Source organism: Nilaparvata lugens, chromosome 4 (genome assembly GCF_014356525.2).
Source record: "Nilaparvata lugens isolate BPH chromosome 4, ASM1435652v1, whole genome shotgun sequence".
Taxonomy (NCBI): Eukaryota; Metazoa; Arthropoda; class Insecta; order Hemiptera; family Delphacidae; genus Nilaparvata; species Nilaparvata lugens.
In genome coordinates this window covers 52,855,591-52,871,444 of record NC_052507.1, presented here as the reverse complement: position 1 = coordinate 52,871,444, position 15,854 = coordinate 52,855,591, and positions in this window count along the sequence as shown.

The following is a 15,854-nucleotide window of genomic DNA, read 5'->3' as shown; positions in this document are numbered from 1 at the left end:
CTGATAGAATGATTGACCCACTGTACAGTCAGTCGAAAATTTTAATATTGAAATGAGGGGTATTTTGGCAACCTGAACAAAAAAATAAGGTTCTATGCTCCTTTTCGATATTTCTTCAAGTGAAAAATGAGTTTTGTGGGTTGTCGAAACTCCCCCTGAAAGGGAAACTATTCGACTTATCCTATCTTTTAAAATAACAATGATTTCTGCTTTGAATAACATGTTTCTTGCCAACCATCAACTGTCACAAAGTGGAGAATGTCATTCAGTATATAATTTAGTGAATTTCCTCTATTTTAGTAGAAGAATAGGGTTGGCAGTCAGATGTATTTTGTTAACCTTAGAGTCGAGTGTATAAATCATCATCATTGATGACAACCCTGCGAAATAATCATCAGTGGATTCATCTGAACCAGAAATTTTCAGATTTTGTTTACTGGTTTGAGCGTTCTGTTATCTAACATACAGTCAGCAGTATTCACGCCAGAGCGGCCGCTTCTTGTAATTTCTGGTGATAAAGATTGTTTACCAGCCTAATCTATTATAGTAATTAGCAGTATTGTCATCATGGTTACACCCTTAGCATCAAGATCATCTGAATCATACCCTGTCACATGGTCGGTGGCATGATCGTCTCCTGAGACTCCTATTGGTTGGTAATCTCTTTTCCCCCGGCCTCCTAATTTTCCACGGACCCTACTCTGCGAGGAGCAGACCTGGGTGAGAGGCAGTAGATCGGTGATCGGGTTTGTGTATGGCCGCGTTCTGAGTGGTGCTCCCAATAGTGGTTTTCTAGAGGGATAATATTCTATTCTCTATTTTATTGAATAGAATATTGTGAGTCAAATTACTGACTGTTTGAAGGTAGATTTTCCGGAGGGATTTTCTGTCCTTGTAGATTTTATTTATAGTGCAGTTGTTCGGTAGTGGAGCATGTGAACGGGTTGCAAATCTCCTCTCCTTACAGCATTCCCGGTGCTAGTTTATTACTAGGGGAATTATTCTATTTTTGTGTGTTAGAATAGAATATAGTAGGACGAGTTCTGGACAACTCGAAGTTAGATCTTCCTTGGGGATTTTCTTTCTTGTTAGTTATTACTCCCAAACTCATATAACTGGGGGTGAACAAGTTATCCTTGGTTTTGAAACCTGGAGGGGTCTTAAGTTTGTGCTACAAACAGTTAAGTGGGAAATTCAACTAGGCTCTTGTAATGGGGTGTTTTAGAGTACTTAATTTTTAAGTCTCTACTCTGTCGCTTCACGACATTTTTAATTATAATATGGGGATTGAGAATTGGTTCTTTATTCTCCGTATCAGTATCCACATCAATTCAGGTATTTGTATGTCAGGACTGGTAGTCCGTATATTTTTCCTTCTCTGTAGTAAGGTGGCCTTCAGTTTAAAGAGTAATTTATCTCAATTTAATTTTTATTAGGGAAATCCCTGTCCTTTTTAAGAATAGTTTTCTCAATTAATTTTTATTCTTGTAGAGAAATTCTTATCATTTTGAGTAAATTTTCCCTGCTTAGTTTTCATATTGTAGAGTGGCCCCTGTATGTATTTTGCATAGCAGTTTTGGACTTGCTGTAATTCCTAGTAGGATAATTCCAATCCTTTTCCTAGAGAACTCAGGTGCAGCTTGAGTTCGTCCTGGTCGAAGTCATTCAGACTGTGATGTCCTTTATCTTTCTCTCTCTTAATTTTTCCTGTTCTAAAATCCTTCCAGCTCTCAGGTACAGCTTGAGAACTTCATAGTCGAAGTCAACAGACTGCAACGAACTTCCTCATACTTTCTCTTAATTTTTCCTATTCTAAATTCCTTCCAGCTCTCAGGTACAGCTTGAGAGCTTCCCAGTCGAAGTCATCAGACTGCGACAAGCCTCCTCTTACTTTCTCTTAATTCTTCCTGTCCTAAAATCCTTCCTGATCTCAGTTCCAGATTCGAGATCGTCCCGGTTGTGGTTTTTCAGACCTGTGAATCCTTTCTTAAATTCCTAGAAACCTGTCTTCTTTAATAGCAAATATTATTTGCTGGTTTTCCCTGTGGAAAATTCACGAATTTTCCCGTGATCTCAGTTGCAAATTAGAGATCGATTTTGTTGTAGTCTTCAGACTGGCAATTGCTTGGGAAAGCCCATTAAAATCTTTTCCTGTATTTGGAGTCTCTGACTCGATATTTTCCTTGTGGAAAATCCTGAAAAAATCCTTTCCTATCCTGACAACGACATACTGTTGTCTTCCCAATATTATTCTACAGACTGTGTCTGTGAAAATCTTTTCCATCCTCTCATAATAGTCGACATACTGACTATTGATTTAAAAGCATTTCAGACGATTGAGAGTGATTTGCCTTCCCTTAAGGGCTGTTACACCTTAGCACTTAATAGCCGGCACGCAGTTGCTTGACTAGTGCAGAAATCCTGTTTAGCAGTCACAGAATTGCTAAAGATCCTTTCGGAGCTACAGGCTGGCGATTCAGAAATCCTACACCTAAAAACCTGTATACTGAATCTTAAATATCATATATTGAAGGTTTACACCCTGTATTTAGCTAGCAGGTCCAGCTTGCTGAGAGCTAGAGCACAATTGTCAGATTGCAGATTATTGAACAGATATCTGTTTGCTGTAGAGAATAATAATCTTATTGATTCTCTGTTCCCCATACCCTATACTGTATACCTCATACCCTGCACACTATTTTCTATAGCTTACACCCTATACTGTACCCTATTTAACTATATCATAAATACCACTAACAACTCCATAGTTCCACCATACCGTTACTCCATAGCCCTCACCTTAGATCCTGTAGTAAAACCTCTTTCCGGGCTCGCAGATCCAGTCTGCCCGCCGTCAGCTCACAGTTGGTTCAGACTGTGTACTACCTTTACAAACAAAATTATTTGTAGGGACCTGATAGTCAGATCTGTCCTTGTATAGGGTTATCTTAATCTCTTTTATCACCCACTCTGTATTCCAAAGACCGAGGGCTGAATCAGCCAGTAACAGCACAGGCAAATACTCTTCCATCAAAATTAAAAATCTCGCAAAATAAGCAGAGGCTGAAGAATCAGGATAGGGGGAGAAGTGTAGGTCCGGTATCTCCACCTGTCAGTATGGCTACTGACCCCGACCCATACCCGGCTGTAGCTAGTCTGCATTGTAGCAATACTTCACAATTATTAGATAACCTAAGGGGTGGAATAGGGTATTCAATAAAACTGGCGCCCAATGTGGGGCTAAGACGTCTGGTGCCCAAGAAATTCGCAATAAGCGGTTAGGTGAAACCCAATCCACAATGATTGTACATGGAGAAGAGACTGCTCATCAGGATGATGAAGTCGTACAGGTGGTCCGCTGGAAGGACCTTGCGGAACACGAAGCCTACCCCAGAGTGTTGTGGGTGTATCGGCTGGATAAGGAGGAAGCGGTCAGCTACCTAGGGAGCCTCGGCCTGTTGGCAGCGGGGACCGTGAAGGAGCTGAGGAGGAGGATAGTTGTGCAGTGTTGATCCTGGACCACTGCTGCCTCTCAACCAGGTACAGAGCCAACACTGTCCCGCTCTTCAGGCACATATAGTCAGGGAGAAGTCTGTGACAAGGTAAGAAATTGGAATTTACATTTTGATGGTGTATTGGATGCTCCCAGTTTCATCGAGAGGCTTGTGGAACTCCAGGGCGCATATGGGATCTCTGGGGAGCAATCTCTTATAGCCCTGCCACAGCTGATGGAGGGAGGGACCCTACTTAGAATGTGGAATTGTTGCTCTCAGTGGAGGAAGTGGGCTGACTTTGTAGAGGAATTTAAACTCTGTTATTATCCCCATTCTTATAGTAACGACCTTGAGAGTCAGATCATTGCAAGGAAGCAGAGGGAGGGCGAACCAGCTGATGAGTATGCAACGATCTCATAGTGATCTCTTGTCGACAAGGAAATTCTCAACTTCTTCAAAGTTTTCATCAACTTCTTCTTCTCGGGATTGTATTAAATCCATTTCCTGCCTTATTCATGTTGGATAACAGGGTGTCCACGCAGTGGGAAAACCGGGAAATCCAGGAATTGTACGTGAATTTCATTTGGGTGAGAAATGTACAGGAATTGTACGGGAATTTTTTGACACTTCTGTCAACTGGCTAATTGTATATTAATTAAGGACAGAGTTGAAATTTAGCCAGTGGATGAGTGGTTTATTAGTGATGGATGATGCAGGTTGGTGTGTTGATACAGCGTTTTACTGGTGCCATGTATTGATAGGTTCTATCGGAACGAGGAGGTTTCATTCGATATTCATTACTAAGTTATGTCCACTCATGCCAAACCAAACCTCAAACAGGCAGTGAGCCATGCAATTCACTGCACAGCGCGCCTTGCAGCGAACTGCTCCATGAATTCAAACAATAAAATGTTTGTTTGTTTTTAAAACTTCCCAGAGACTCTAATCAGAGTATAGGAATTGTCAAAAATTTATAATACATACAGTTTTACAAAAAAAAGAAAAAAATCATATGAAGGAACCCTCTCTACATGCAAACTCTTCTGTGGTATAGAATACTCCAAGCATCAAAAAACTTTCTAATTCTTTCTCAAAAACATTGACATCTTCACAATTTTTCAAGTGAGTAGGAAGCTTTCTAATAAAGTTAAGGCCCATATATGTAGGTTTTTTCTCAAAAAGAGCTGTTCTGTGATACAGTGAAGCATAGTCTCCTCTATTTCTAGTATTGTATCCATGGGAATCAGCATTTCTGGTCATTGTCTTTCTTCTAACATGCATAATCAACTCATATATATAAATAGAGGGAACGGTTAGTATGCCTAATTCTTTAAAGTGGTTCCTACAGGACTCTAAAGGCATAATACCTTTGATCGCTCTAACAGCTTTTTTTGGAGCTTGAGCACTCTCTCCAGATTCTGGCACGACCCACCCCACACAATAATGGCATAGGGGATGTGTGACATTATGAGTGAGTGGTAGACTGCCATAATTGTGAGTTTGGTATCATTCAATCTTCTTATTTGTTGGAGTGCAAAGACTCCAGATGCAATCCTCCCACAGAGCTGATCAGTATAGCAATCCCAAGAGAGATGCTGATTCAGAGCAACCCCTAGGAATTTCACGAAATGAGGATGGTTAACATTATTTTCATTTATCTGTACATTAATAAGTTGATTTATCCTGGAATTATTTCTATGTGTAAACTGTAAAAAATGGGATTTTGATTCATTTATTCCTAGTTTGAGTTGAGAGAGGTACTGGGCTATGGCATTAATGTTCATGAGAGATTCTATTTCTAACACACTTGCATCCTGAGAGCTGCAAATGTATGATGTGTCATCGGCATACATTAAAACTCTTCCCTGGGATATAACTTTTGGCACATCATTTACATATAGCAAAAACAACAAAGGGCCAAGTATAGAGTCCTGTGGTACACCAGCCTTCACTGATACTCTATCCGATAAGTAATGAATTATCTCCCCTTTTTCTTCCCTTGTTATTTCCACACACTGAGACCTATCCAGGAGATAGGACCTGAACCATTCCAGTTCAACATCTCTCACACCCACCAACTCCAGCTTCCTTAACAAAATTGAATGATCAATGCAATCGAAAGCTTTGCTTAGATCCAGAAAAATTCCAACAGCTTTCTCACCCTTATCCATCATATCAATTATATCCTCAAAAATGGATACAATTGCCGTCTTTGTGGATCTTTCTTTCTGAAACCCATGCTGCTCCTTGGCCAGAATTTGATTTTCAGCAAGATGTTGAACAAAGCGAAACATCATACACTTCTCAAAAACTTTACCAATAGAATTCCCAAGAGTAATAGGTCTGAAATTATTTGCAACATTTCCCACACCACCTTTATGAATGGGTACCACTTTTGACTCTTTTAATTTATCAGGGAATACACCGTACTTCAAAGATTCATTCACCAAATGGGTGAGTGGATCTAATAAGTATTCTTTACAAGACTTCAACACCATAGCAGATATCCATCCAGACCAGTTGACTTTTTGCCTTTTAGACTATTCAAAATCTTATCCATCTCCTCTCTAGTAAAAGGAGCAGCTATGAATTTATTCACAATACTATTCAGAATAGTATTGTGAATAAATTGTGATGACAGAACAAGACTTGTTCTGTCATCATAGGAGTCAGAGAAAATGTTGTCTTTTAATTGTACAGAGACATTATTCTTTGTGCCAGCCTCCTGGAAAAATTTATTAAAATAGTTGGAAACTACAAAGCCTCCTCTCAAAACCATTCCGTCTTCTGTTACAACTTCGTCTATATAACAGTTCTCATTCCTCCGTTTCAACACACCCACCCTTCTCTTCATTTATCACCCTCCAGACAGAAAGATTCAAATTGTTGAACTCCCGTAAAGAATCTGCTGTAAATTTACGCTTAGCCTTTCCAATTTCATTCGCATAAAACTTCTTCAATCTAATAAACTCCTGTTGGTGTACATGGTCTCTACTTTGTGTGAAGCGACTAGAGGCAGCTCGTACATCATCTCGCAAATGCAAGAGCTCATCATTAATCAATTTATTCTTGATGTTTCCTCTACTTATTATGACTTTTTTAATTGGACAACAGAAATTATAAAGGTAATTCAGAGTTTGTAGAAAATCTGAATACTTTTTGTTGAGATCATTTCCTTTATAAACTTCCTGCCACTTTTGTTTTGATAAATGCATATTTTAGACAAACCAGGCTACAATCACTTACATCTCTCGAATTTTTTGAGATAACTCTCTTATCCGGAGATACAAAATGATCGCCCGGCATTTTAATAGATTGAAAAGTGTGGTCAGATAATTCAGAATTTTTTACTGCAACAAAACTATCCTCTATATTTGTTATAATATTATTTATTATAGTCTGAGAGTCTCTTGTGATTCTAGTAAATTCATTAACTTTTATTATCAGGTCGTTTTCAGCAAAGAGGTCTCTGAAAGCATCACTTAAAGGGTTTTTCACATGGAGATCAACATTAAAATCACCTGCAATTACTATCCTATTAAACTTAGGTGTTAGGATTTGCAAAATTGTGTCCATTTTATCATGGAAATCATTCCAATCTCCACTGGGCGATCTATATACGGTACTCCAGCAACAGCAATTTTCTCTTTTCCTATTTCTACAGCAGTGATTTCTAAATTCATTTCAGTGGAGAATTGATTCAAGAATAAGAGTTTCTGAACTTTAATGTTTTTCTTTACCAAGATACAAACGCCGCCACTTCTGTGTAAAGATCTACAATAACTTGCACTTATGCTATAGCCTTCAAAGCTTAAATTGCGCTATTTCAGATTCTTTGAGACCATGTTCAGTAAAAACTACTATATCTGGCTTTTCAGCTCTTAGGAAGACATTTTTTCTGTCCACTTTACTACTCATATATTGAATGTTCTGATGTATGATAGTGCATACTCCTGTAACATTTGATTCAGTTAAAGGTCCAGAGTATCTGAAAAATAATTTCCAGAAATATCATTTAAAATTGGAATACTGGAACAGCTCTTTGTTAAAAATTCCGTTACTATAAATGTCTCAGTGCTTTTCTGGTTGTCTATTAAATATTTTTTTATGAGTTGAATGAGTTTGGGTTTGCCCTTGTGCTTGTTGAAATGCAAGCCATGGTAATCAGTGATGTCTAGCTCATTCAGATCAATCATGCCAATTTTATTATCATTCATTAACTTAATCTCCTCAAACATCCATGTGTTTAAACTACTCACATTTACATTCATTAGAGGTATGTCATACCTTAACGGAATCGTTGATATAGCCACATTTGTTTTCTCAGCTATTTTCTTTATAGAGTCAAAATTTAGGTTAGTGGGCTGATCCACTCTGTCAACTACATCGTTTGTCCCTGCTAAAATAATCACAGTATCGTCTTTTGTGAAATCCTTAGTAAAATCGTCAATATCATGAATTACCGTATTAAAGGAGCATCCAGGTCTAGAAAGGTCAGTTGCCTCATAGCCTTCACATTTCACTTCATTATTCAAATTCCATCCTATATCTCTTCCATGACTGTCTGACATTACTAGGACTCTTTTCTTTTTAGTTACTCTCTTTTTGTTTGTAATTTTTCTTGCAACATTATTTTTTTCTTCAATCTTTTTCGCTATATTATTTATGACTGGTTCACTAGGTTCTTCCAACTGATTTAAAATACTGAATGAGTTTTCCATATGCACAATTCCGCCGCTCAGAGATTCATTTGCAATTGTTTGACCTAGCGAGTAAAAATTGTTCAATTCTTCGTAATTTATCTGGATTGTCTTATATTTAGCTCGAAGACACCTGTTATCGGCTTCTAAAACCTCAATTGTAGTCCTCATCTCGCCCAATCTCTGCTCAAGAGTTTGATTTTCTCTCTTCATCTCCTCCCTCATTTGCCTTTTCAACTCATCCATCAACGATTTATAGTGTTCAATCTCGCTCTCTTTATCAATTTCACAAGCTTTCAATCTCAAATCGAGATCCCTTGCATGCTCAATTACATCGACAGACTGTTCATGTCTCATCTCCCTTAGGGATGAAGACGATTCATACATCTCATTTGAAACAGCTTCCGATGTATGTGCAGGCGATTCAGTTTCTAAATCAATCAATTTTTGTTCCAAGACAACGGCTCTATCTGTTAGTGCGTTTTTCATGAACTCCAATTCAGCTACTCTCTGTCTAAGATAATTATTTTCTTCGGATAATGATTTATATTTAGGTGGATCGGGCGTGAGTGTAACATAGGGAGAGAGCAAGCTTGTTAGGGATGGCGTCTCATCATCAGGTGTTTTTTGCAGCGACCCACCAAATGATGAATCACCCGCTGCATCACAATCAGCCTCCTCTGATTCATTTTGCTCTGATGTTTTTGTCCCGCCGACTTTGTTTTATGATTATGAACACTCGGTTCTCCGACAACAGTCGACTTGAGCCAGTCTGTTTTGATAGTGGATGAACAAAGCTTATTAGTACACCGCCACACTATTACACCCGTCTTCTGCTTAACAGGTCTACTAAAACGAAACCCTTCATACATGATTCCTGGTTGATCTCTTGAAGTTCTTATTATTTTGAGTGTCATAGTTAACTGCGATGATGACTTACAAAACAAAATAACCAGTAAGATAGGGAAACAGTAACAATAGAAAGATAAATAATTATTATTTAACGAAAATCCTAAATAAATGCAGCAAATCACCCCGAAGACCTCTGCTACTGCAGACATTGACAACAGGGCCAACAGCTAGATGGAAATTCGATGAGAACTACTATCCAAAAATTAGTTGCCAGCCCGGGAATCGAACCCGGTACCTCCCAATTGCTAGTCAGGAATACTTACCCTTACACCAAACTGACAATCTCCGGATAGCAGCGCTCATTTTATACGAAGCCAAAGCGGCAGACCAGTTACAGAGGGAATTATTTAGGATTTAGGAGAGATATTATTTAGGATTTTCGTTAAATAATAATTATATATTAATTAACATTTGAATAAATGCAATCTCTATTTAATTCCATCTGTATCCGAGAAAGATAAATATTAGTAGAAGCAAAAAAAAAATAATAAAAAATAAATTATGATAATACTGGACTACGAAATTATATTATAATTACTGGAAAAGTGTTATCAAATTAACAATTAATTAGCTGTACTAATAGTATTCTAGCAAAAATTAGTCTGTAGACATGCTAAAGAGAAATACAAAAACATCATGTTTACGTGCAGCAAAATAGAAAAGAGAACTTTAAATTGATTGATTCTTATTTATTTTTTTTATTAAATACTAGAAAAGGAAAAGAGATTGCAATTCTTCTTAAACGTCAAAGTATAATAACTGACAGTCTTTGTGATTAAAATAGAGAGAATGTTGAAAACGTTTTTATTTCTGAGTGAAGAATTGAAAGTGATTGATTATCGCAACAAGAGATAAGTTTGATAAGGACTGCTACTATTTCACAATGCAAGAGTCAGACTTCTCCAACACTCCTACTTCCAATACGATCCACCTACACAGGCTCTCATTTGTAGTTTAGGAAAATTTCGCTGTTGTATGATCGCGCGTGCTCTGTCCCCCAGCAGACCAAGCCCGACCACCAAAATCCAGAGCAAAGCTTGTGCCAAGTTTACAAAATTTACCTCAGCACAATATTTGCAAGGACCACTGCGATACAGAAACAAAAAACAAATGATTTGCCTTGCACAAAAATTAGTTTACTTAAAAAGCCAAATATAGCTGAAAAGAGTAGGCTTAATATACTAAAAGCAATTAAGCGAAAATAGGGTGATTGGAAATAAGAAAATCTGACACGAGTATTACCCAAACTACAAGGCCAATGAACCGATTGAAACAGGAATAAAAGAAACTATAGAATATGAGAAGCTTTACAATTAAATTAAAACTTGAAAACAGATTAGAAAGAAGAATTAAAATAGGAATAATAGATTGAATTTTTTTTTAATTTAGTATAAGAAAGCAACACGGTATACTTTAAGAATTTTTAATTATATTGTTAATATAGTTATTAGTTACTGAAAAGGGTAACTTTGTGCATTTAAATTCAGTTTAAGAAGAACTGAAAAGATTGTACTCGTATTATAAAAATTTGGCAAAAAGAGCTTTAGAATTATTAGTCAGAGCGTATTGAGTTCGTGTTCTTAAAAAGTTATTAATGTAACAAAGTAGTATTTATTTGGATAAATTAAAAAAAATGGATTATATGAAAAAAAAAACAGTAGTTAATTAATACACTGTAAATACGAAAAAAATCTTATATTAATTACGGTGAAAACAGAAAATATTAAAAGATTACTGTTAGAAATTATTATTTTGAAATTTGGAGTATTTTCAGTTAATGTTTGAAAACGTTTTTAAACTTTAAAAGTGTTAGGTTAAGGAATACAAAAACCGAAAATGAAAAACAAGCAGCAATCTTATCACAGAGCAGCAGGAATTCAACACAACCACTCGGCACCACAGCACGATAACAACTGAATGCTGTCAAATGGTGAATCTTTTTCAATTTTAATAATGAAACATCTGTACTGTTGATTTAATAATTTCGGCTTCAAATCATCAGTTTTCGTAGTGTTAATGATATCTGAAATAATTTCAAGACATAATAATTTTCCAATCACTGATTTTTTTCTAAACATGATAAGAATATTATTTGTTTTGGATTCCCTTATCATTTCTTTCTTATGAATCAATAATTATTGATCATCGATCATTGAATCGATAGGTACTAAATAAATTAAATCCAATTTTGGAGCATTCAATCAAACAGTCTATAGGATAATATTTGGTAACAAAAGTATTTGAAATAGTTATAATAAATAACCCATCACAAAAAATAATATTATCCACCTTGCTTATCCAGTTTTGATCAGGGTCATTTCAAATAAGCAACATATTGGATAAACCAAAGACCTTAAAGATGCATATCTCTTTAAGGTCTTTGGGATAAACGGTTTTCATCTGCTTAATGTTTTTGTTTTTAATATTATGTACGTGCAATGCGAGAACACATTCTTTGATGTGTTTATATTTGCATCAATAAGTTGTAAATCTCTATGGTATTTTTATTCAATTATAATTTTTTCAGCCCCTTCCTCATTTAGGTCATTAGGTGAAGTCACTGACGTACTGTACAGTCGGCCGAAAACACTGTGGAATGTCGTGCAGAATACTACAGTTCAGTACTGTTCTGAATGTTGCAAATCGATGGAAATAGCACTCCCTTATTCCTTGATAAAAACTTTATTATTGACTAGCAGGTAACCCGTGATCTGCAAGGGTCCATTTTAAAATTTGACAAATTGATAACTTGGCTGAATGAAAATTTGAAGAATTAAAAACAGGCATATAACCATCCTCGGTTAATTAAGAATCTATATGCAAAATTCCAAGTTGATCAGTCCAGTAGTTCAGACGTGATGATGCGTCAAACATTAGTTTCCTATCCCGTACTATAAGCCAGTTCTTTACTTTATTATAGTATAGATTGGTGAGCTTAAAAGGGTCCTATCCACCTAAGTAAGTTTTTTTGGGTTGCCAAAACATAGACCAAACCAGACACCTTTTGGGGGAAATTATTCAACTCTACCCACTTTTTCGTGATATAAAAATGATCAATTTTCTTACCAACAAAAACCGATGGCAAGTGGAAAATATTTTTATAAAGGTGTCACTTTTTGTGAGTTAGTTGGTATATTATGCTGTAGTATTTATTAAAAAAATAGGATATGGAAATTACAGAATCTATTCCAGTCAACTTATTGTTAGTGTTGGTGAAATAAATTATGAGTTTAAAAATTCTAAAATGATCATAATTTTAAAAGGAAATAATTGTCATGATACTGAGTTCTTGATCAACAATATTTTAATATTGAAATTTATCCAATCAATTATTTTTCAGAAATTTTTCTATTTGCATTAAACATTGTTTATCGATTCCTATAAATGTATTATTCATGACAATGAATTGTTTAAAATAAAGATTATGAAAAGAGGCCTGTACTGAATTAATGTTCGCGAAAGTATTCATATTTTCTCTACTTGTGATGGGTAGCCAAAATTCGACCGCAAGCTGCTCGGCGAATTTTAATCGAGGGCTCTGGTTGAAAAGTTCAGCGTTCGGCGAACGGCATGGAGAATGGTTAAAAGAGTGGCTAGTGGGACGACGAACGGTTCAGAGAACTGCGCGGCGGTTGTTTAAAAGCTGAGTGTTAACATTATGAAACATATGGCTAATGTTTGCTGCACGGCGGATTGTACGATTCCCTACGCTGTTCGAGGTTCGATTCGGCATGTATGGAAATACCCTTATATCAATTTGAATATAATTCCGTATCTAGTGTAGGTATTATCGATGTCAAAATTATTCATAGTAAATAAAATCACACATAGGCTATGTTTTTCAGAACCTAATATGTTCAGTTTAATAGTCCAGTCAATATAGACATGAAAAAGGGGGTGTGCTTTCAATATACTATTGTAGCTCTGATTTTTCAATATATTGTATGGATACATAAGAGAAGTACAGAATCATTTTTTGCATGCAAAATTTCCTTGTGCTAGATACAGAATGGCCCAAACACTTCGTATTTTCGATTCATTTCTAGTTTTCAGCTTATTTCCGCCAAATCCAGTCGTCGGACAGTTAAATTTGCTCTCGCCTTTTTTCAAATTATAAAATTCTGAATAAAATAAAATCACTTTGAGCTCTCTATATCTAATGTGTTCTAAGTTACAAAAACGAGTAAAATTTCAACAAAATAATCAATTTTAATGAATTATAGTTTTCAATCAACAATATCTTCTGATTGCCACAATTCAAATGTATAATTCAAAATCCCTTTAGGGGTAATCTTGTGCGCTCTCTGGCCTCAGGTTGAAGAGCACAAAATTACGCCCAGAGGGATTTTGAATTATACATTTCAATTTTGCAATTGGAAGATAATGGAAATTTTGCATGAAAAATTGGTTCTAGACTTCTCTAATGTATCCAAACAATATATTGAAAAATCAGAACTACAATTAAAAAAAAAAAAAAAACCAATGTATATACCGGTAGTGACTGGACTATAATAATGTTGTAAAGGGTAGGTTAGGAGGTTTCGTTTTTTCTTCTAAATTGCCTCTTTTATATAATTCGAAATAGTTATAATCGTATAATGGTGATAAATTTTGATGAAAAACATAATTGTGCACTTTTGAAATTGTTAAGAATACTAGTAGTTCTGTGAACAGTAGACCTTACGCAGTTTTCATTCACAAGTATCTGATGTCACCTGTTCTAGTTGATTCAGTTGAATCATAATTTACTCTTGAAAACTGTTATTTGTTTTCTCAAAGATCAAAAACTCACTTATGTTAATAAACTCAGTTCACGTTTGAATTTGTATCTTATATTATGATAATTATTTATCCAGTTCCGTGATAATCTTTCCATCTGATAAAAATGCATCTCAACAATTTTAAAATTAATTGTTTTCGATCAAGAATATTATAATTTCTTCAGCATGTTTTAGTTCATTTAATAATTTTTTGTTTTATTTCCAATCACCTATTAAATTTGTTTTTCAAATGTGAGAATATTGATACTGATGGGCACGCATCATAAGAAATATTGAAATCCTTATAGAAATACAAATTTAGTAGACATCTATGTAATGCATGCAATGAATAATCCACTTGTCAGCAGTTTGGCCGTAATCGCGTTACATACAGACAGACAAAAGAAAATCCGAGTTAAAATATATTTTAATTATATTTTTCCAAATTGACCCCCTTCTGAGTAACACCATAACCCCCCCCCCATATTTATCATGTATTTTTACCAGTGAGGAAAACCGGGAAAAACGTGAAATATACGGGAATTTTCTGAGCCTGATTCAGTGGACACTCTGGATAAGGGGGATCTCTACTCATCAACTTCTGGGCCCCTCTTCTAAAATCCTACCACCTTTCTCCAGCCCCCTTCTCCCTTAGTCCCAAAGCATTAATCTCTAATGTGAACGTACATCTTTCATGAGTGAATTACATAGCTTAGTTGAAAAAATAAAACTTGTTCTCGATTGAATTCTACAATTCAAGTCAATAAGAATTATGTTTTAAGCTACAAATATAGAATCCAACCTTCAGAGCTAGAACTAGAGTTCACTTATTTTTGTTCACTTGAAGAAAAGAAAAATAGAAAAAGACTGAATCATAAAGAATAAGAATCCAACATCTGTGCCGTGCTATGAATTTAGAAAGTTAATTTGGAATTTTAGAATTTAGAAGCACACACAATATAACTTAATAAAAGGGATACTTGATAAACATACCTAGTGCTAGAGAACGGGAATCCAGAAATGACAAGAGAGACAACGAAATAGAGAGAAGATATCAACTATATTGTCACCTCTTACAGTTAAATTCAACAATTAATAAAACAAAGAAGTTACATCATGAAAACCGAAAATAAAATTACTAAATTTAGAAAGTTATCTCTGATATAGATAATTCGGTAATAACCTACTCTGTACGCTCTACATTGAAAACGTTTTAGATTGAATCATAAGAAGCTTAAAGGACTCTAATTTCAAAAGAAGAATTGAAAATTATCATAGATATGTCTCAGAAGTTAATCATAAATGACAATAAATATTTTAAGAAAAGATCCACATAAAATTCTTAGAACATTAAATTTAGAACACACTTGGAAACTTTAAAACACTATCAAAACATTATCAAATATTAATGATCCCCAATAATAACTATTATGTATCTTTATATCATGAAAGCTGCAAAGACAAACATTCCTAAAGTATCACATCACGGAATTCTACATAGGAAGACTATTCAAAAATATGTGTTATCAAAACAAATTTAGAAAGACTAGGGTCCTTAAAACTTCTATTCGATCCTTTACAATTTCAAGACCAACATTATTTTAAAACATTAATTTATCAATAAGGGACCTTTAAACATTTCATATACTAATTCAACTTTAGTAGCTTAGTAGATTAAAATATAAGTTTAAAGAAAACTGAAATTCCCAGCTGGATCCTTACAGAGAAAATATGGCCTCACATTTCAATGTAAAGATACAACCGAAAATCTATTACTCAAACCAAAATTAATAAAATTAGTAATCTATCCATTCCCAATAATATCTCAAAATTACGATTTAACAAAAGTCTAATTCCGAACGTTTTACACCCCTCCCTTTTTTGAAAGTCTATAATTATTAAAACCCATTCTGTCACATCCGGAGTTCCTGGGACGTTCGTTTAATTTGGAAATAAGTTGTTACCTCATAGCTGTTTCTTCAATTTGA